The 21,083-nt window shown below is 46.5% G+C and overlaps 1 protein-coding gene across 1 annotated transcript in view; it reads right to left on the reverse strand.

Moving 5' to 3' along the window:
• TMEM132E (transmembrane protein 132E) overlaps nt 1-21,083 on the reverse strand; it is a 1,510,109-nt gene that overhangs the window by 131,078 nt on the left and 1,357,948 nt on the right. The window lies entirely within an intron of this gene.

A 21,083-nucleotide genomic window follows, 5' to 3' on the forward strand; every position in this document is an offset into this window, starting at 1 on the left:
GGTGAAGAAGATGGAGAAGAGTAAAGAAAAGAGAGATCTATGACTGGCAAACAAGAAGGAGGAGAGTAGAAAAAGTAGAAAGCCAGGGCTGGCGAACAAGAAGGAGAAGAGTAGTGAATAAAGAAAGCCAGGACTGGTGAACAAGAAGGAGAAGAGTAGAGAGAAGAGAGAGCTATGTCTTGTGAAAAAGAAGGAGGAGAGTAGAGAAAATAGAAAGCCAGGGCTGGTGAACAAGAAGGAGAAGAGTAGTGGAAAAAGAAAGCCATGAGTGGTGAACAAGAAGGAGAAGAGTAGAGAAAAGAGAGAGGTATGACTTGTGAACAAGAAGGAGTAGGGTAGATAAAATAGAAAACTAGGGCTGGCGAACAAGAAAGAGAAGAGTAGTGAAAAAAGAAAGCCAGGCCAGCTGAACAATAAGGAAGAGCATAGAGATAAAAGAAAGCCAGGGCTGGTGAACAAGAATGATAAGAGTAGAGAAAAGAGAGAGCTATGGTGAACAAGAAGGAGGAGGGTAGAGAAAATAGAAAGCCAGAGCTGGTGAACAAGAATGAGAGGAGTAGTGACAAAAGAAAGCCTGGGCTGGTGAAAAAAGAAGGAGAAGAGTAGAGAAAAGAGAGAGCTATGACTGGTGAGCAAGAATGAGCACAATAGGGAACACCAAAAAACAGACCTAGTGAACAAGAAGGAGCAGAGAAGTGGGAATACAGAGCCAGGACTAATGAACAAGAAAGAACATAAAAGGGGAAATAGATATCCAGGACTGGGGATCAAGAAAGAACATAAAAGGGGAAACAGATATCCAGGACTGGAGAACATCACAAACTAGAGATGAGGAAACCAAAAGCCAGGACTGGTGAACGAGAGGGAGCAGAGAAGGGGAACACAAAGCCAGGATTGGGGATCAACAATCAGCAGAGAAAGGAAAACAGAAATCCAGTACTGGGGAACATGATGGAGTAGAAAATGGGAAGCAATGCTGGTACTGGTGAACAAGAAGGATCAGAGAAGGGGGAAACATATTGCCAGGATTGGTAAAAAAAGAAGGAGTAGAGAAGGGGAAGCATAGAGAGTCAGGACTGGTGAACAAGAAGGAGCAGACTAGTGAAAACGGGAAGCCAGGACTGGTGATCAAGAAGAAGCAAAGAATGGAAAACAAATGCCAGAGCTGGTAAAGAAGGAGATGTAGAGTAGTGAAAACAGAAATCCAGGACTGGTGAATGAGATGGAGCAGAGAAGGGGACGCCGAGATGGGACTGGTGAACAAGAGCAAGAAGAGTGGGGAGCACAGAAAGCCAGGACCAGAGAATAAGATGGAGCAGAGTAGGGAGAACAGAAAGCCAGGACTTGTTGAACAGGAAGGAATAGAGGTGGGGGAAACAAAAGCCAGGACTGGTTACAAGAAGAAGGAGTGAAGGGGAAACTGAAAACCAACAGAGTGAACAGGAAGGAGCAGAGAAGTACAGAGAGCCAGGACTGCTGAACAAGAAGGACACGAGAATGAAAAAGAAAAGCTAGAACTGGTAAATGAGATGGAACAGAGAAGGGAAAAGAAAAGCAAGGTCTGGTGCACAAAAAGGAGAAGAGAAGGGGAACTGAGTGCCAAAACAGGTGACCAAGAAGGAGCAGAGTAAGGCAAACTGAGAGATCGGACTAGATTACATAACAGAAAGGAGCACAGAAGGGGAAACAGAAATCTAGGGCTGGTGAAAAAGAAGGGGCAGAACAGTGAAAACAGAAATCCAGGACTAGTAAACAAGGAGGAGACATTTAGGGAAAATAGAAATCAAGGGCTGGTGAACAAGGAGCAGAATACCAAACACAGAAATCCAGGACTTGTGGAAAAGAAAGAGCAGAGTAAGGCAAACTGAGAGATCGGACGAGATAACAAAACAAAAAGGAGAACCGAAGGGGAAACTGAAATCTAGGACTAGTGAACAAGAGTAATGCAAACTTAGAGATCGGATTGGTAAACAAAACAAAAAGGAGCAGAGACAGGGAAAAATACATCTAGGACTTGTGAACAAGAAGGGGCAGAGTAGTGAAAACAGAAATCCAGGACTCGTAAAAAATGAGAAGTGCAGGGAAACTAGAAATCCAGGGCTGGCGCACAAGGAGCAGAGTAGCAAAAACAGAAATCCAGGTCTGTTGAACAAGAAGTGCAGAGTAGCAAAAACAAAAATCCAGGACTGGTGAACAAGAAGGAGCAGAGTAGCTAAAACAGAAATCCATGACTGGTGAACAAGAAGGAGCAGAGTAGGCTAAACAGAAATCCCAGACTGGTGAATTACAAGGGGCAGAGTAGGGAAAACAGAAATCCAGGACTCGTAAAAAATGAGAGGTGTAGGGAAACTAGAAATCCAGGGCTGGTGCACAAGGAGCAGAGTAGGAAAAACAGAAATCCAGGACTGGTGAACTAGAAGGAGCAGAGTAGGGAAAACAGTAATCCAGGACTGATGAACAAGAAGAAGCAAAGTAGGTAAAACCGAAATCTAGGACTGGTGAACAAAATATTGCAGATTACCAAAAACAGAAAGCCAGGACTGGTGAACAAGAAGGAGCTGAGAAGTGGGGGTGTAGAGAGTTAGGACTGTGGAAAAAGAAGGAGAAGGGAAAAGAGAAAGCCAGGTTTGATGAAAAAGAAGGGGGAGAATAGGGTAATCTTAGTGCTACAACTTGTGAACAAGAATGAGCATTGTAGGGAAAATAAAGTCAAGACGCGTGGAAAAGAAAGAGCATAGTAGGGAAAGGAGAAAGCAAGGACTAGTGAACAAGAATGAGCAGATGAGGGAAAACAGAAAGTCGGGACTGTTGGACAAGAAGGAGAAGAGTAGAAAACATTGAAATCCTGGACTGGTGAACAAGAAAAAGCGAAGGACAAACAGAGAGCTAGAATGATGAACAAGAACGAACACAGAAGGGAAAATAGAAAGCCAAAGGTTGTGAACCAAAAGTAGCAGAGAAGGAGATACAGAGCCAGTGAACAAGAAGGAACAGAGGTGTGAGGGGTTGGAGGGGATCCAGGGCTGGAAAGGAACATAGGAGTGGTCAGGTTTGAAATTCATTTCTGGCATCTTGTGTCTCCTGACTATGATAGGCAGACTTTGTCCAAAGTCGCCCCGATTTCTGCAACCCCCTTTTGATGTACTTCCCTAAGCAGCACATATGGAGACCATGACTAGTATACTGTAAAGCGCAGTATTGTGTCGTAAGAAGAGTTGCCTCGTCCAGGAGGTGTGCCAGTGACATGAGCTGTTGGAATCTGTGGACTTTAATTGTGTCTGTCCCACTGTGTACACTTTTTACGCGATTGGAAGCATCTTGTTCTGTGAGCAGGCGGGAAATGACTACCTGACATGGTTGGAGAGGGACCCACTTAGCCAGCCTTCACGGACCACCCCTATCACCCACCGGGCAGGCAAAGAGAACACACAGCCAAAGGATTGGGAAAAGGTTAAAGAGAATAAAGTCAGAGTCCAGAGTCTGATAGGCTGAAAAGGGACAGAGGTGAGAACAAGGTGGAAATATCCAGGCACCCAATTACCAAAAGAAACCAGAGTAACTGAGGCCCTTCCAGAAAAGAATGCCTGTACCTATGCGATGGCTGGTGCGCTTTAACGGTGCAGGAGGCGATGCAGGCAGGGAAGTAGGTCCACAAGTGGCCTGTTCAAATGAGAATGGTGAAGGAAGTCCACAAAATCTGCCAACACAACACAAGGATGCTGAGGGTAGTTCAGAACATCCGAGAACACACTGATGGTGAAGAGAAGAAATGCTAGAAGACACACGTTAAGGAAAGAAGGGAACCAGACACTAAGAAACACAGAAAAAGCTATCAGCGCTAGATGGTTCAGGCGGTATCTGATTATATTTTCGAAAACATATTTTCAAAATACCATTTTCGAAAACAATTTGCAGAATTTTTTTTGTTGAATGTATTATTTTTTATTTCATGTTTTATTTTATTTCGTAAATTAAAAAAGTGTCAATAAAAAAAATGAAGGGGTCGGGGGGAACCTGGCTGGGAACCCCCCCCCCATTATAAAAAAAAACATTTGAAAAAACATTCGACATTTTTTTTCTGCTATTTTGTGCTGAGAAAATGGCACTTCGAAAATATGGCATTTGAAAAAAGTCACTATGAACTGGTTCAAGCAAGGTGGAGTGGGAAAAGAGAACAAAAGGAAGTAGGCGATAGGTTGAATCCAAGAGTCCTTAAACACATATCGAAGGTACAGGGGTACTAGGGGCATCAGCAAAGGAGCACACAAGCAGGCCAAGGACAAAATCCAGAACAATTCCAGATTAACAAGAAGTGGCAAGGATGTGACCATGTTACCAAAAGGGCAGGCAGAGGTATTCGTGCACCAGGAGATCACTGGATCAAAGAACAGTAAGCAATGGCTCTGAGAGTGCAGTGCCGAGATTAACTAATTGAGAAGTGTAAAGTAATTGGGCTTCCTGTTAATCTGGGATATTCTTTTGTGAGACTGCTGACGTGCATGGTGTCAAATAGAGTTCTCGCATCGATGCAGCAGGAATGGGGGCACAGGGATTCCCTGGCACCCACAAAACTCCAGAACTACTTGGCATCAGCAAGGGTTTTGTGCATGACCAATGACCAAGTGGAGCAGATTGGAGGGTACTGTAATCCCAGAACCCAAGAACCCTTGGCTAGGGTAATGCATGAATGCATACAGGGGTGAAGCACTGCCAGCATCACAGACCATGCCATGCCATTCACCAGCCAAAGACCTCGTGGGGCGGTGCAATGGGACACAACCAGGGAGAGGCGGTACAGTAAGCATCACTGCCTTGGGGAAAATAAGCTGCTTTGGGGAATGCCACTAACAAGGCTTGTTTAAATCTAATGAACTGACGATTTGCTTCTTAGTCTTTCATCATTTTGTTTTAACTTTGGGAACTGAGCACAGTTGTGTGCATTCTGCTTCTAAGCTCTGATCAGAGCTCAAAATGTCTTCTTTGTGCTAATAGGATCCAGCTCTGAGGGGATGAGTGTCTTCAAAACACCCCAATCAACACCCAGTGTGTGGGCGTAGGAAGGCCGGGGTTGGCTAGCCATCCCTGTTTGGATAGCCACAAAAACGGTGAATAAGCGCAGATGGTGATTAGAGGACTGGGCATGTCCCCAGCCTTCTGACGGACTCCTAGCTGAAGCAGTGCGGTGGATTTCTGAACCCTCCAAAGCTCTGGCACTATTTCGTCAAACAAAATCCTGTGTCGGGCAAGTGCCCCTAGTATCCTTTGTACGGTGTACTCCAGTAGGGCAGAGGTGAGAGCCCCTGCTGCTTGCTGCAATCCAAATTGTGCATTCCTCCTCTTATGTGGCGACTACATTGTAGGATATCCTGACATAGACCTCTGCAGATATTCATCCTAGAGGGATATTCTTGCCTCCACCACCCCTATCCCGATCCGTCATCCCCTTGTTCTGAACCTAGCATCATTGAGCTGTTCCAAAGGTCCAATAAGTGGAATCTTGCTGCTCTTGCTGTTTTGTCGTCCACTCAAAACAAACATGTCTAAGTGGAGAGAAGTAGTCTTATAAACAACAAAGAGTATTTCAACTAATCTCAAAGAAATTGAAAAGAAAAAAGGAAACATCAACAGGGGAAAGCTATACTAACAAAGATTGCTTTTGTAAAATGTATTAGACAAAATACATATTGAAAAAGTGCATCTTTTATTCTCTTACTTATAGCATTCTCTGTTGTCCACTGCCATGAACCAATCTTGGGGACCCTACCGATTTCTGGGTGCTTGATGACCTTGCGTGCATCGTTGACCCATTCCTCTGTCACCAGAGCTTTTTGAGTAGACCTGGATCAGGAATCAGAAAATGACCTGCACAAAACAAAACATCTCAACTCAACTGTGCAACTTCAAACCATTCCATCAATCCTCAGGAGCCTTTTACACACCATTGGTGTGCTTAGGCATCAAATCCATTGCTGATGTCAGTCTTCAGTACTTGGGGTTTCCAGGTGGAGTTCTCCTTCCAAGGTACTGCCACAATGACTCTCTGCTCCTTACGTTCTGGGTCATATGTCCATTTATTTCTTTGGGGCCTTCTCAACGTCATACCTGGGTCTGGATGCACCATCGCCGCCAGCCAGCAGGGGGCCTCCTCTGCAACTCCCATGGAACACTTGTGAGGAATTGGACCATCCGCACGGTTGGTGTGCGCTCACCGGGGCTTTTTTAAATTTGATATAAAATTGAATGATGGTAGATCAATCTATGCAAAATGTGGGGGGCTAATCTGCACACATTTTCCTATGCTCATCGCACAACATACACATAGACTTTTGTACCCTGGGTGGACACAGCCTAGAGGTACCTTCCTCTCTGTCACATTTAGTTTGAATGTGACACCCATGAGTACATCAAGGCATCTTGAAAGGGGGAGGGGAAAAACCTTCCTACTGCTATGGATAGCCTAATTAAATAGCAAAGGCCCCATGGATATGCCCTATCCTTTGTTGGCCTTGCTGGTGGCAGTGACAAATACTGATGAGATTTAATATAAGCAGGCCAACGAGAGGCCTGGTCGCAGGGCTAACAAAAGACAGGAAACCCCAACACCTGGTATGCATGTGTCAACCTGAAGCCAGCTCCTGCCTCTTAGTATCAATGACAGTGAGCTGTCATGTCTGGTACATGTGTTTACAGTAGAGAACCCCTACAGAGGGTCTTCATTCAGAAGATAGGAATATGTGATTTGATGGAAACAGAAAGTCTGTTCTCGCCACAACTTCAAGGGAGCTCTGTCTTTAATCATGAACCACAGAGAGTTCAATTAACCAGAGAGACCCTTTGATCCACAACAGACAGGAAGATGAGTGGGACTTAATAGTGCATGTTTTCACCCCTTTACCTTTCCTAGCACAAAGCACTCTGGTTATGACCTCATGCATAACAAAATATTGTTGGTGGAGACCCAGGATTGGTTCATTAAGGTTGGCTTAGCCTACACAAATCATAGGGTCCCATTTGGCTCTAAAAGTCGATTGAGCCCCTCTTTTGACAGATCATCTGAAGACTTATCACAAAGTAACAAGAAGAACTCATTGGGACCCTACATGAGGGCACAATTTGCCTTAGATCTTCCACCAGTGAAGGAAGGCCAGGAACTCAAAGAGGAAAACAAGATCCCTCCCCTAAACATCTCCCAGGGAACAGATGGAGATACTAAATCCAGAGGACCCTCCCTTAGCTCCAGAACCAGTACCCAGCCAGCACACAGCATTCCCTGCTAAGCTCTACAAGCAAGCTTACTAGGTTTGAAGGGCCAGAGAGTCGCTGAACCGAATCAAGGACAAGGCTGTTGCCTGCAGTACTCTCCTTAGCTTTGGGCCGTCTGCCTTGAAGGATGACACAAGCCCTATTGAAGAAGCTAGGAGGAGTGCACTGACATGCATCAACCAGCATCCGCCTTAAGGACATTTCTGAGCAAATCAAGCCCCTCAAGCTGCAACCGACTACACCCCTGACTGTTGTCACGCCGCAGTCACTAACGTCATCAGAAATGCCTCGACCAGTGCTTCAGACCCGCCAACCAACAATGAGACAATTATTCCTGACCCCGAGCCACCGTGTAGGCAAGCTTGTAGCCATCCATCCAGCTTCACTCGCCAAACTGCCTGACACCTGATACTCACAGCTGTCTCCCTCTTTGAACTCTGTTGCAGAAGCTGCAAAGTGCTCTGAAACTGAATCAACACTGTCGAGCAGCAAAAATCAAGAACTTCTACAAGCACCAGGTACATTGTGGTTCTCTCCCCCTGGACCTTCTTCGAAGGCCCTAAGTGACATTGTATGACCCATTACTCCCATTGTGCTGAAACAAAATATCCTTGAACTATTGTGATTAAACTTGATGGGTTGTATTTTGTAGTTTGCTAGAATTTTCTGCTGTGATAATAATAAAGTAGATATGTTTATACAACCTTGACTGGACAGTCCCTTTTATCATTGGGTAATAATAGCATTTTTGCTGTGTTGCAACTAACCAACGATCCGCGACCTTGCAGAAATAAGCCTGCCATTCCGTCCACGTTACCAAAATTAGAGAAAGGAGGTTTATAATTGACTTGTGTTTCCAATCTTTTTGGATCCCTCCCGTGTACTAGAGGTGTGGGGCTGATTGATGGTTTTGCAACAGATATTCATCCATGAGCCACTGGTGCCCCGGAAGTTGATTTGTCACAACACTGGTGACAATTACCTATATTTTGACTAAGAGCTGCCTACTGCCTTTCCTGTTAAAAGTCATAGACAAAAACTAGAATATTTATGTTTCCTGCAAAATTGTGAATACCTGTTTAGTTTGTGGTTTGGGATTTTTGGTGCACTTCAATGTTTTTATATGCCTACTATTTTTAAAATACTTACCTGTCTTGTACTGATTTCCTCATGGATAACTTCATGTAAAGAGTATATTTTTCAGTAAGTATACTGTGTGCATTTTTTACTGTGTGTGTGTGTGCATTGTGGTGAATATCCATTTCCAAACCATCAATCAGCCCCACACCTCTAGTACACCAGAAGGGATCCTAACAGATTGGAAAAACAAGAACATAATAAACCTCCTTGTTCAATTTTGGTAGCATGAATGGAATTGCAGGCTTATTCCTGAAAGGTAGAGTCAAGGTTGTATCAAAAATGTCTACTTTATTTATCACAACAGACAGTCTCACAACACTACAAAATACAACCCACCCTGTAAAGGAATGCAGAGGACGGACAGTTTCAAAGAAGGAAAAAGGATGCAATCTGGATACGGACAGGAGGGGAATCAGTAGGTTAATAACCACAACAGTTTATTAAGGTTTCTTGGCTTTAGCACAAAGGGAGCAATGGGTCTTAAAATGTCTCTCTGGGCCTTCTGAGAAGGACCAGGGAGATAGAACCACAATGTACCTTGTGCTGTAGATGTTCTTGGTGCTTGACATGGTTGAGTCAGCTTCAGAACTCTTTGCAGGCTTCTTTTATAGAGTTGGAGGAGGGAGTCAGCTGCGGGTATCAGGCAGCAAGATGATTCTGCGAGTGAAGCTGGACAAACGGCTGCAGACTCTCTTACACAGCGGCTCAGGGTCAGGAATCATCTCAGTGCTGATCAGTGGTTCTGATGCACTGGTTGAGACGTATCGGGTGTCGTTAAGGAACAGGGACTTAACAGGGTATTCAACAGCCTTGTTGTCGATTGCAGATTGAGAAACTCGACTGGCTCGATAATGTCCTTTAAGGCAGGCGTCAGTAGATGCCCGTCGAGGCACTTCTCTCAGCTTCTTCAATGTGCTTGTGTCGTCCTTTAAGGCGGACGGAACGACGTGCCACAGAGTGTGTTGCAGGCAGCTACCTGACCTTAGTTGTAGATTCAGAGAGCTTCTGGCACTTCCTATACAGGAGGCTTGCTACATAGCCTAGCAGGGCATGATGTGTGCTGGCTGGGTGAAAGTTCTGGAGCAGCTGGAGGGTCCTCTGAGCTCTGTTGCTCCCACTGTTCCCTGGGAGAAGTTTAGGGGAGGGAACTTGCTTCCCTCCATGGATATCCTGGCCTTCCTTCACTGGTGGAAGTTGTGAGGCAGACTGTTCCTTCGGCCAGGGTCCAAAGTCGGGTTCTTCTTTGCTACTTCAAGTGAAGTCTTCAGATGATCTGCCAAAACAGCGGCTCAGCCCTTTTTTAAAACCAAGTGGGCCATAGAGCTTTGCAACAGGAAATTTAAAGTGGTGAAAACTTGTCATACTAAGTCCCACCCATTTTCCTGTCTGTTGTTGATGAAAGTGTCTCTCTGGTTAATGGATCTCTCTGTGGTCCCATATTAAAGCGGAAAATTTCCCTTGAAGTTGCAGCAAGATCAGACTCTCTGGCTCCTGCAAACCACACTGTTGTGCCTTATGAATGGGGTACCCCTACTGTGGTGGCCTACTGTAAACACACAGTCCCAGATACAACAGCTCACTGTCATTGATACGGATGGTGGGAGCTTGCTTCAGGTTGATGTTACATATGAACGGTTGTTGCCTTTCCTGACTCCTTTGTTAACCTCTTCAGCCAGACCCCATGTGGGCCTGCATGAAGTACCCTCTAATTGGTATGTTAATCGCTGCAGGGCCTAACAAAAGAGCAGGGTGGATCCAGGAAATCTTTATTAGTTAACCAGGCTGGCTATGGCAGGGGGAAGCTTGATCCTCCCCCTTCCTGGAGATGAACTAGTGTACACCTGAATGTCACATTCCAACTTAATATGACCGGCAGACTGTGCCTGTAGGCTGTGTCCACCCAGAGTGCACTGCTCTACGCGTTTGTCGTGATGTGAGCATAGGAAAATGTGTGTGGATTAGCTTTCCTGAGGTTGGTCTACCATCATTGCATTTAAATAAAAATGTAAAAAAGCCCTAGCGAGTGCACACCCACCATGTGGATGGTCGAATTCCTCACACGCATGCATGTGTGTTAGCTGTTCCATACGACTGGCCCCGTCATCCCCTAATGGCTAAGAGTGACCCATACACCATTATGAGAGACCCTGCCAAACACTTCTGCTCTGTCTCCTGAGCCCCTCACGAGGGGAGTTCTAGAACATTTTGCTAACAGGAAGTCAGTACTGGTGATCATGAAGAAGCAGCTGCTGAATATCAGTTGGCTAACGATGGGCGAGAAGAATAGTGAGTGCAGGGACTGGACACGTGGGTGAATGTTATGCAGGAGGTGTGGGCTAGTAGCTACATTGATGAATTTGCAACCTGGAGCCCTGGCCCTAATTTCAATAACCACCAAAAAAAATGCAAACTCGGGGTAGCAGACTTCTACTGTGTGATGTCTAGAATAGTTCTTAATTCAAGCCCCCATGTCCCACCCAGCCCCCACACCCATCGCATCCCGGTTTGTGCAAGCTGGCCTCAAACGGACCACGCCATAACATTCCGTGTATAGCGCCGCATGTTCGAGGCGCTCTAGCCCGTGTAAATATCCTTTGCATAGGACTCTGCTGCTCCTTGGGGGCTAGCAAAGAAAAGGAATTATACAAATCAAAAAGGAGAATGACGGCGGGCGTGACGGATGGCATGGGATCGTCTCCGTAAGGGCCTCGATGAAACGGTGCCCCCCTCCCCCCAGCCCACAGGCGGTTGCCTCCACAGCGGGCTGCATGGTGGTCTTCATCGACATGCCGCTCTCGCCACAGCAAGCCCGCCGAGGAAAAGGGAAAGGTGTTGTGGAGGCGGGCGAACAGGACTTCGGCTCTTTGCAATAAATCATTCATTGCCACTGGAGTGTGTGTTTGTGTCAAGCCAGCTCCCCCAGGAACCAGGGACGCTCTGGAAAGGGATTTATGGACGCGAGGGGCTTCCCATTAACCAATTTAACTGCCTAGCAGTCCATCCTGCACTGCGTGATTGGGCCCCTGCTTGCCTCTGCGCCGCCCCTCCCCCCTTGTCACGTGGATGGAAGCGGACCTCGATAGATCAAGACACCTCAACAAATCACAAGGCGACGCCGAAGAAGCAATCCCGGCTCCACGGCCTGGAGAGAGCTCTCCCGGGCGCAGTGACCCCCCCACTCCCTGCGCGTGAATTATGTGTACCCCCTGGGCCGGAGCTTGCGTGTGGCATCACCTCCCTGCCCTCTCAAGCCTCTCGTCAAAAGCTTTAGACCTCGGTCTACGGACAGTTATCACTTTACCAAGAGATCAGCCGCAAGCTGGAGAATGTGTGAACCCTATGAACTGTGTAAACAGTCAACTTCATCTCAGAATTGCCATGAATAGCCCTGATCTCAGGTCACGCACAAGTCTTAAATCCATCAGCCTAGACCTAGAGGCAGGCAAACCCTGTGGATTCAAGTTCCATACGCACAGGCCACGTCAGCAGTGGCCTAGCCAATTTTTTCACAGCGAGCGAGGAGATCCACAACCAAACTTTGAGGACCAGGTTCCTTTTGGAGAGGCCGCTTCAAAGTAAGATGCACCAAATTTGGTCCCAAAGTTTTAAGGATTTTGAAAGCGAACCTCGATTTACAGAGTGAGGTACACTTTATAGCCCCTATTATGTTAAGATGGCAACGCCAAGCTGGAAGGTTTCAGAGAAGGTAAAAGTTGCTATTCCGGGGCGGTTCACTTGTAACGCGTAACCACCATCTCCCTGTGCCTCTGGATGCACTGGCATTCCGGAGGAAGAGGTTTAGTGATCAAGCCGCTACGTATGGCACAGGAGCGTATATGCTCGAGTCACAGCTCAGGCATTTAACAAGCAGCGCGAATGGGGGCAAACCGTTTTCAGTACCTGTGCATCAAGAACTCGACTGTGTTAGGGATGCTGGAGTGTTGATTCAAACCATCTCTTCCAGGGTTGTCCAACTCGTGGTCTGAATGGCCGGACCCATGCCGGGTTTTCAGGATATCCCTCATTAATATTCATGAGATACATTTGCATACAATGGTTCTAAATGTGTTCAAGTATTTCCTCATAAATATTAATGATGGATATCCTGAAAACCCATCAGGATTCTGCCCCTCGAGGCCCGGCGTTGGACAACCTTCAATGTGTTGCAACACTGTACACGGACCTGGCTTCCGACAGCCCACGTAGCGCACTGGGATATTCATAGAGTGCGCTGTTTAAGTACCAACCCTGTTCCTGATGTGGGAGAATAATTCTTGAGCAAAGGTGTGCTTGTTGCGTGTCCATGCTCTGGGGGCATGAGCAATGTATTGAAAACCGCCATCTTTGTACATACCTTTCCATTGGCTTCCAGGGTTGCCGAGATATTGGCAGGTACATGATGAGAAAAGGGTATTCGTTTCCATTGGGCACAGAGATAAGTTTGAGTCGCAGAGGTCAACGCAGAAGCCAAAGGTGGAATTGCGGCTATCCATTTCATGCTCTTGAGAGCTGCCAGTAAGGTCCTTGCAGTGCATGAAGCCCGCCGCCACCTTGCGCCTGAGGGGGACACAAGCCCGGAAATGAATTATCCCAGCAGATGCAGATCCCCTGATGGAGTACTTCCGAGACCGAACTCCGGACCGGTCTCCCAGTGCCATTTATCTCTCCCAGAGAATAATTACAGGCAGGGAATGAAGAGTCTGTCGGCAAGATGAATGAGCTGGAAGCAGGGCCGCGCGGGCCGCTGTAAACTGTAACGCTGCCTGTGCTGGAGGCGTAGGGCTCGTGGATACCCCGCGTTCAGCGGTGGCGGGGAAGGTGACCCTGCCGCAAGGCGTGGACACTCCAAAGCCAGGTCCCTTTCCTTATCCTTAGTCATTTTCTAGGCACTAACAAGAACTTCCCATGCTCAAAGGCGGGTACACCGACGACTTTCTGCTCTATAGAGGATTAGACTTACTGGAAAAGAGAAACCTCTCCTCCAATGACCTCAGCCAATCAGGAAACCCACAGGCTTATGAATATCTATAAGGCACAATTATTCCAAGAGCTACCACGGTAGTGATGCAGAGCCGCAAGTAACATAGTCCAAGCTGGAGGAATCCAGAATTAAACACTATATGAAACGATGACGTCATTGAATGTCATAAAGACAATTCCTAATAGCAGATTTGTTCAGCTGTCTGAGCCCTCCAATAGGTCCCGAGGCAGGAAAGCAGGCAAATGGGTTCCAGAAACAGCCCCTGTTAACACTCCTCGTGACAAGCATTGCATTGTTAACTGAGGCTCACCCATGAATTATTCATACATGCATGACAGTGGCAGCTTTTGAGAAATCATAAGACCATATTCAAGCTTGGGTTAAACTGCTGCAAGGGTGTAACGTTCTGCACACCGTGTGATATAGGCCATCCACCTAGTTACTTGTTTTGCTTAAAGCGGGTTAAACATGCTGAAGGCCTGCTATGCAACGTTTCACTCGCCTCTGTGTTCTCATTAACATGTTGAAGCCCCACTTGCCTCTGGGACTGGATGAATAGTGTGGGGCTCGTCTAACGGGCGTTTAGCTCACATATTAGCAGCCTGCCTCTGACGTGGGGCAAGCCTGTGCTGGGTGACCCGGAATAAGAGACTATATGAAAAGTTGACATTATTGAATGCCCTATAGTCAAGCAAGAACATAGCTCCCTTTATGTTGGCACACAGCCATATAGCCCCAATGTTTTTTTAATTAGGAGCTGCGGATAGGCTAATCATTTTATTGTGGGTATTTATTGAGCGTGAAGGTAGCTTTGAGAAGTAGTTGTGAACTATAGGCGTTACAGGAATAGAAGCCATGGTTACTGCAGGCACCAGTCCTTGCAACATGGCATGTATTAGTGGATTACAGTTTAGGGCAGCGTGGAATAATTAACAGTTACCATTAGTGGTGCGGGTGTAACAATGCTGTGGAAGCAGCACTTTCCGAGCTCCCAGAGATAGTTTCTAAGCACTTTCGCGTCAATGAAATATCTACTGATTGGCTAAGAAAAGGCACTTTACGCTTTGTTAGGCAGAGTAAGAAATTGCACCTTAGAAAAAAAAGGCTTTCAATTATTAGGGTTTTTCAAAATCTTGAATGAACTTTTATGAACATTCAGGCCTTCATATCAGTACATAGATTCCCTTTACAAGTCACATAACACTTTTAAAGGATCAAAAACAAGCTTAATTAAAAAAAGAGAGAATTACGACATCATTAATGAACTATGCTGCATAGTCTTCTGGCCCTATATATCTATACACATGTGGGCAGTTTCTCTCGTTTGGTTTATACGTTACAATTAACACATTGCACACATATGAGAATAACACATATTGCAAGGCATTAAGGATTCCCACCACTCTGTGGTCCATGTTTAAAGCAGTCACAGTGCTTTACTTTAGATGAAGCGGAAATGGAGCCCTTCTGTAAAGTGTCCTGTATCCCGACTGTAAATATCTCAAGGAAGTGACCTTGGATAAAGTTTCACACCTGTTCAGGTCCTCCTGCAACAATGAACCGATGTGCGGCGCCAGGTTCATTAATCCGGAATGTCTGAAGTTGTATTGGCAGACCATTCGAAATGACCCCTGCCCTGATCTATGATCCATTCGAACTACCGTTGTACTTCTGGCATAAGTAAAAAGTGCCTAACATGATGGTTTACAAGCAGCAAGTACCTGGATGTGCGATTAACATGGTAACCACAGGCTTGCATCATTCCAGCCGCCTTAACCATTGGGACACAGGGTGCTCAGAGACCCATGTAAGTGGCAATCACTTTGGGTATTTTACTATATTACTTTATAGTAAAGAGAGACAATCCATTGAAACTCTGTCCATTACACGACCACCACTCCTGCAGCCAGTGCTTTAAGTGGGCTAAGAAATTAATGGAGTGTGGGGGCTAATTCAGGGTGTGGCTTGCAAGATGGGCGTGGTTTGAGACTTGATGGGCATGGCCTAAAGACAAATCTGACTTGGTGTCTTAGAAAACAATGCAGCTCTTAAAATTTAAACAGCTCACTGAATACGTGTCTGGAAGCCTCTGAGAAGCTGCATGATGTTTATTGGTGTCTTATATGTATAGGCGCCAGATTGTAGAATAGCAGGGGATCCTATAACAGAAAGTTGCAAAGGCAACTGAGCAGGTTGGGAGACTGTTGCTGAGATGTTATATGTTTAGACCTGCCTGTAAATCATATGTCTTCTTTCCTATTCCTTTGGCAACATGCGCCGTAAAATGTGATGTTTTGACATTGGGATGAGTACAGTTCCCGTGTTTCACTGGGGGTAGGACATTTTGCCCCATAGCAAAAATCAAAAGCAGGCACCCAAGAATATACGCACAGTGAACACATCTTAAAGTGAAAGATACAAATGTAGTTCACTCGACCTTTCCCCTTAGAAGAAAGTGCACCAGATGAAAGATCATTGGCCTTTCAAAAAAAGGAATCAACAGAAAAATACACAGAGGGAGAACGTTTTTCATTAAATATGCTGGCCAAGTATAAAAGGTGATTTTTAACCCAGCAATGTGTAGTGCAATATTCCCATAAAAACAAAATCCCAATACGAGCATCTGCTTTGATGATCATTATATACATCTGGTGGGTGAGTGTCTGCACTGGAAACATGACAACCTGGGTGAAATCCTGGTAGCCAAATGCTCGAGCAAGCTTGCAGACCTCAAAAACACCCATGTGGGTTGTGTCTGCCCCCTAAAAAAAGTTATGATGTCCACCCACATAAATCCTTTACTTGTGTTCTGAAAAGCACCAAATGGCCATAATCAGGGAAAATAGCTCCACCAGTCTCCAGTATTGCAACCCCTCTTGCCACATCGTGGGCAAATATTTAGGACTGGCTTCCCTCTCAGTACTCCCTCTCCTCAACCCCACACCTGGCTTTCAACAATATTCTTCTTTATAAATATGACTAGAAAAGTACACATACCATATTAAGGTACCCACTTAAATATATAAATCCTTACAGACCATGGGGGGTATGCCTATTCACACATGCACAGTAACTTTTCCACAGCGCAGTGAAGACCAAACCTTGGGGGCATGTCAATTCTCACATGTACAGCAATGTTTCCACAGCTGAGTGAAGACCATCCCTGGCGGGAAGTGTGCCAATTCTCACTTGCACAGTAACGTTTCCACAGCAGACTGAAGACCAGCCCTGGCGGGAAGTGTGCCAATTCTCACTTGCACAGTAACTTTTCCACAGCGCAGTGAAGACCAAACCTTGGGGGCATGTCAATTCTCACATGTACAGCAATGTTTCCACAGCTGAGTGAAGACCATCCCTGGGGGGCTATGCGGATTCTCACATGCACAGTGACATTTCCACAGCAGACTGAAGACCAGCCCTGGTGGGAAGTGTGCCAATTCTCACTTGCACAGTAACGTTTCCACACCACAGTGAAGACCAAACCTTGGGGGTATGCTAATTCTAACATGCACAGCAACATTTCCACAGCAGACAGAAGACCAGCCCTGGGGAGGGGTGGGGGGGGGATAATTCTCACATGCACAGCAACGTTTCCAAAGCAGAGTGAAGACCAGCCCTGGGGACATGCGTGTTAGGGAGAATTCTCTGTAAAGGCTAATTTCCCAAACCTAGTAAGTCCCCCAGCAGCTTTGCTGGATTTTTGGGGTTTATTTTTTTCTCCTGCTAAGAGTGAAACTCTTTTCCTCCCACTCTTAGACATGATTTGAGGTGTTCCTTTGACTTTGTATGTGTGCTATGGGCTATGGGGTCCTTTACCCCATAGATTTCCATGTGTTTTTGATATGTGGGTTACACAGCACCCTCCGTGCAGTAACCCAGGGGTGTCGTAGCGACCCCCCAACATCGACTCCATACCCTGGGACTGACTACTGTCTCCCAGGGCATGTAAAGTCACCACTGGCTTTACTAGTCTTAAATTGTGAACAGAACCAGTACAAGCCATCATATTGTGGACGTACTGGTCGGGGCAATTAGATTGCCCCGGGGTCTGTTGTTCGAGGGGGCACTGTCCAGACCCCCCGACCGAGTTTTGGTTGGTGGCAGTGGATACTACTTGTTATATTTGACCGCGAATATATTCCTATGGAATTTTCTCATTATTCGAGGCTACCACTTTTTAATATAGCCTCGAACTTACCGCCGGTTTATTAAATTAATATAAACTCACTTGTTGGTATTTTTTGCCGAAACTTGGTTTCAAAATGGTGTTTGTGTTCGCTTCTGTGACTCCAACTCAAGTCGGGCCCTTTGTTCCACTTTTTGGCGGGCTTCTCCACAGAAGCCTCCAAAAGTGGTGCCACTCTGTCTGGGTTTCAGGGGGTGTGGGAGGGGGTTTAGGCACCCTGGACTGAGTTGCCTCGGCAACTCAAGTCGCACTCTTGTGTGATAGGCCCAAGTGATGAGCCGCCCGGCTCACCACTTAACATGTTTGAATGACAGCTAGGCTGAATGAATGGGGGTTTTCTGCATAAAAGCAGGGCTTTTGGGACTGGAACTTCAGAAGTCGCCACAGGACCTAAATAATCCGAGGAGGGAGAAACCGAGCCGACCTGCAATGACAACACCGCCGGTGGAGCCCTGCTGAACCGTCTCACCACTTTTCCCGACGACAGAGGAGATCTCCAGCCCGGAGAGTCTTCTTCCTTTGACTGGTGGGGATAACCAGTTTGCCCATCTTTTCGCCTTCCTGGACCATCTCGTGGCCGCCTTGCCCGTGCCAAGCACCCCGGCAACCGGAATACCACGGTTTACCACTACCGCGAAGAAAAGGATGGTATCTTGTAACCGGGAAACTCAGCGGCTGGTTTCTTCCCTGGCAGCGCAACGACCATCAGCTTTCCTCCATGTCGAGACCTCCTGTTCTTCTGGACGAAACACCGACTTTCAATCGCTGTCAGGAACAACTGCCCCCGCTGGAGCGTTCTTCCCACTTTCAGGTACTGTGTCCCGCCGGCTTCCCTTGCGACAGATTGTTCGGGTGACAGTAAATCCTCGACTTTCTAACCTGGGCTAGCCTGGGACCTGTTAACTAACTTTTCCTGACTTGATCTCAATCTTTTGTGAACTTTCTACAAATACTCTTTGGGCATAAACCCACTATGTGATCCTGGACGCATTTTGCTTGCTCTCTCTAAGAGTGGGCCTGGCATTTGAACTTCCTTGCTCTCCAGTAGTCTTTGCCTAACCTGCCTCACTGTGGTTCTTTTTAAAAGTATTGAAATTGTGTGCTTTCCTAACTCTGCCTTTTCCCTCCCTTTTTTTTAATAACTTATTAGAGTGCCATCTTAGGTTAAGCGCTCACCTTTGTCTGAAAATAAGTGGAGTTGGACATTCTCTCTGTCCCCTTACTGAAGTCTGCCCTGTTGGGTCCACGTTCTGCCAGTAAAGACTGCAGCTCAGGATGGTGGAGCCCCAAACAGAACAATAAGGGTAAGCCATAAGGGAAACCAAATCAGAGTAGTGCACCCTCTGGTGGTAAACCAGAAGGAGGTCAGAGCAAGCCACCATTCCAGAAAGCATTTGGTAAATGCTATGTTTGTGGTTCGCCTGACCATGTGAAAGGGGATCCCAGATGTAAGGGTAAACCTTCAGGGGTCCAGCTTGTCTCCTTAGCATTCGCCCCAGAGGAGGAAGTACAAATGGCAAGTGGAAACTTACAGAATTTAGATTTCTATAACTCTATCCCAGATAATACTAAAGAGTATTATAAGGACAGTGTCCAGGTGAATGGTCAGGAGACTCCTGCCATTAGGGACACTGGAGCCAGCATAACTGTGGTGGTTAAATCTTTTTTTTAAGGCTGAGGATGTTGCTAAGGGACCCAAACGCCTCACCAAGTTAGCTGGAGGGCCTGTGCAGATGCTTCCCCAATTACCGGTTCTCATACAGTGTAATGACATGACTGTGAAGATACCTGTTAGCATACAAAGTGAGGTACCAGGAAGGGTTCTGTTGGGTAACGACCTGAAAACTCTTGGAGTAGTGTCAAATACCCCCAGACCTCCTAGTAAAAGGTTACAGGAGCTCACCAGACCTGCAAGGGAGAGAACCATGAGAGGTACTCCCAAGGAGATGATGAAGAAAGATATCACTCCTACTCCACTGGAGTTACACCTTGCTATCACTGAACAAAAAGAAGCAAAGGGGAAACCCAAGACTTCCAAGAAACAGCCAACAGCAAGGACTCCAGTGCTTCCAACAAGGACTTCCCCTAGGTCGTCCAAAGTTACACCTGTAACTCCACCTCCAGCTGAGGCTGAGAGGGAGGTACAGCCCTGTATGGTGGAGCTAGACTCTGAAGAAGAGTTAGTGGAAGGCCAAGAACTCATTGGAGATCTGGATCCTGTTGACCATCCTGAGCTGCAGTCTTTACTGGCAGAAGGTGGACCCAACAGGGCAGACTTCAGTAAGGGACAGAGAGAATGTCCAACTCTGGAAGGTCTTCGTCAACAGGCAGCTTCTCAGGCTGATGTGCAAGAGCCTGGAAAGTATAGGTTGCACTGGGAAGATGGTCTCTTCTACAGTGAACCAACTGAGTCTGCACCTGGAGACTACAAGCGGCTTGTGTTACCTCAAGAAAACAGACAACAGTTCTTGCAACTGGCCATGAGATTTCTTTGGCTGGTCACTTGAGCTTCAAGAAGACCAAGGAAAGGCTCTCACTCTACTTTTATTGGCCAAAGATGGGGGCTCAGGTAGATATGTTTTGCAAGAGCTGCCATACCTGCCAGACCTCTGGTAAGGTTGGATCCAAGAATGTGGCACCTTTAGTGCCTCTCCCAGTTGTGGGAGTCCCATTTGAGAGGGTAGGGATTGACATTGTTGGTCCCCTTGATCCCCCAACCTCCTCAGGCAACAGGTTTATCCTTGTTATAGTAGACCATGCTACTAGGTACCCTGAGGCAATTCCTATCAGGTCTGTTACAGCTCGGGCTGTGGCTAAGGCCCTCCTTGGTATTTTTACCAGGGTTGGATTTCCTAAGGAAGAAATCTCTGACAGGGGGTCAAATTTTATGTCCCACTACATGAAAGCCATGTGGAACACCTGTGGAGTTACATACAAGTTCTCTACCGCCTGCCACCCTCAGACAAATGGATTGGTAGAAAGGTTCAACAGAACCATGAAGAGCATGATAGGTGCTTTAGAAGATCCCCTTAAAAGAAAGTGGGACCTTCTATTGTCATGCCTTCTCTTTGCTTATAGAGAAGTCCCTCAGGAGGGAGTAGGTTATTCTCCCTTTGAACTTCTTTATGGCCATCCGTCAGAGGTCCATTGGCCCTGATTAAGGAGGGGTTGGAGAGTGCTCCTTCCCCCAAGCCAGTCAGAGTGACTGACTATGTGATAGGTCTCCGGAGGAGAATGTCACAAATGATGGCAGAAGCAAGTGATAACCTGAAAGCTGGGCAAGCTTTGGTCAAACATTGGCATGACCAAAAGGCTAACATGGTTGAGTTCTCTCAAGACCAGCTAGTTCTAGTTATGATTCCAACAAGGCAGAGGGCCTTGTAAGATACATGGATGGGACCCTTCAAGGTTGTGGGTAAACTTGGAGAGGTAAACTATCTGGTGGACTTGCGCAATCCCAAGGAGCCTCCCAGAGTCTTCCACACCAACCGACTAAAGGCGTATGTCTCCAGG

Source organism: Ambystoma mexicanum, chromosome 9 (assembly GCF_040938575.1).
Source record: "Ambystoma mexicanum isolate Mex_15411 chromosome 9, UKY_AmexF1_1, whole genome shotgun sequence".
In the NCBI taxonomy this organism is placed as follows: Eukaryota; Metazoa; Chordata; class Amphibia; order Caudata; family Ambystomatidae; genus Ambystoma; species Ambystoma mexicanum.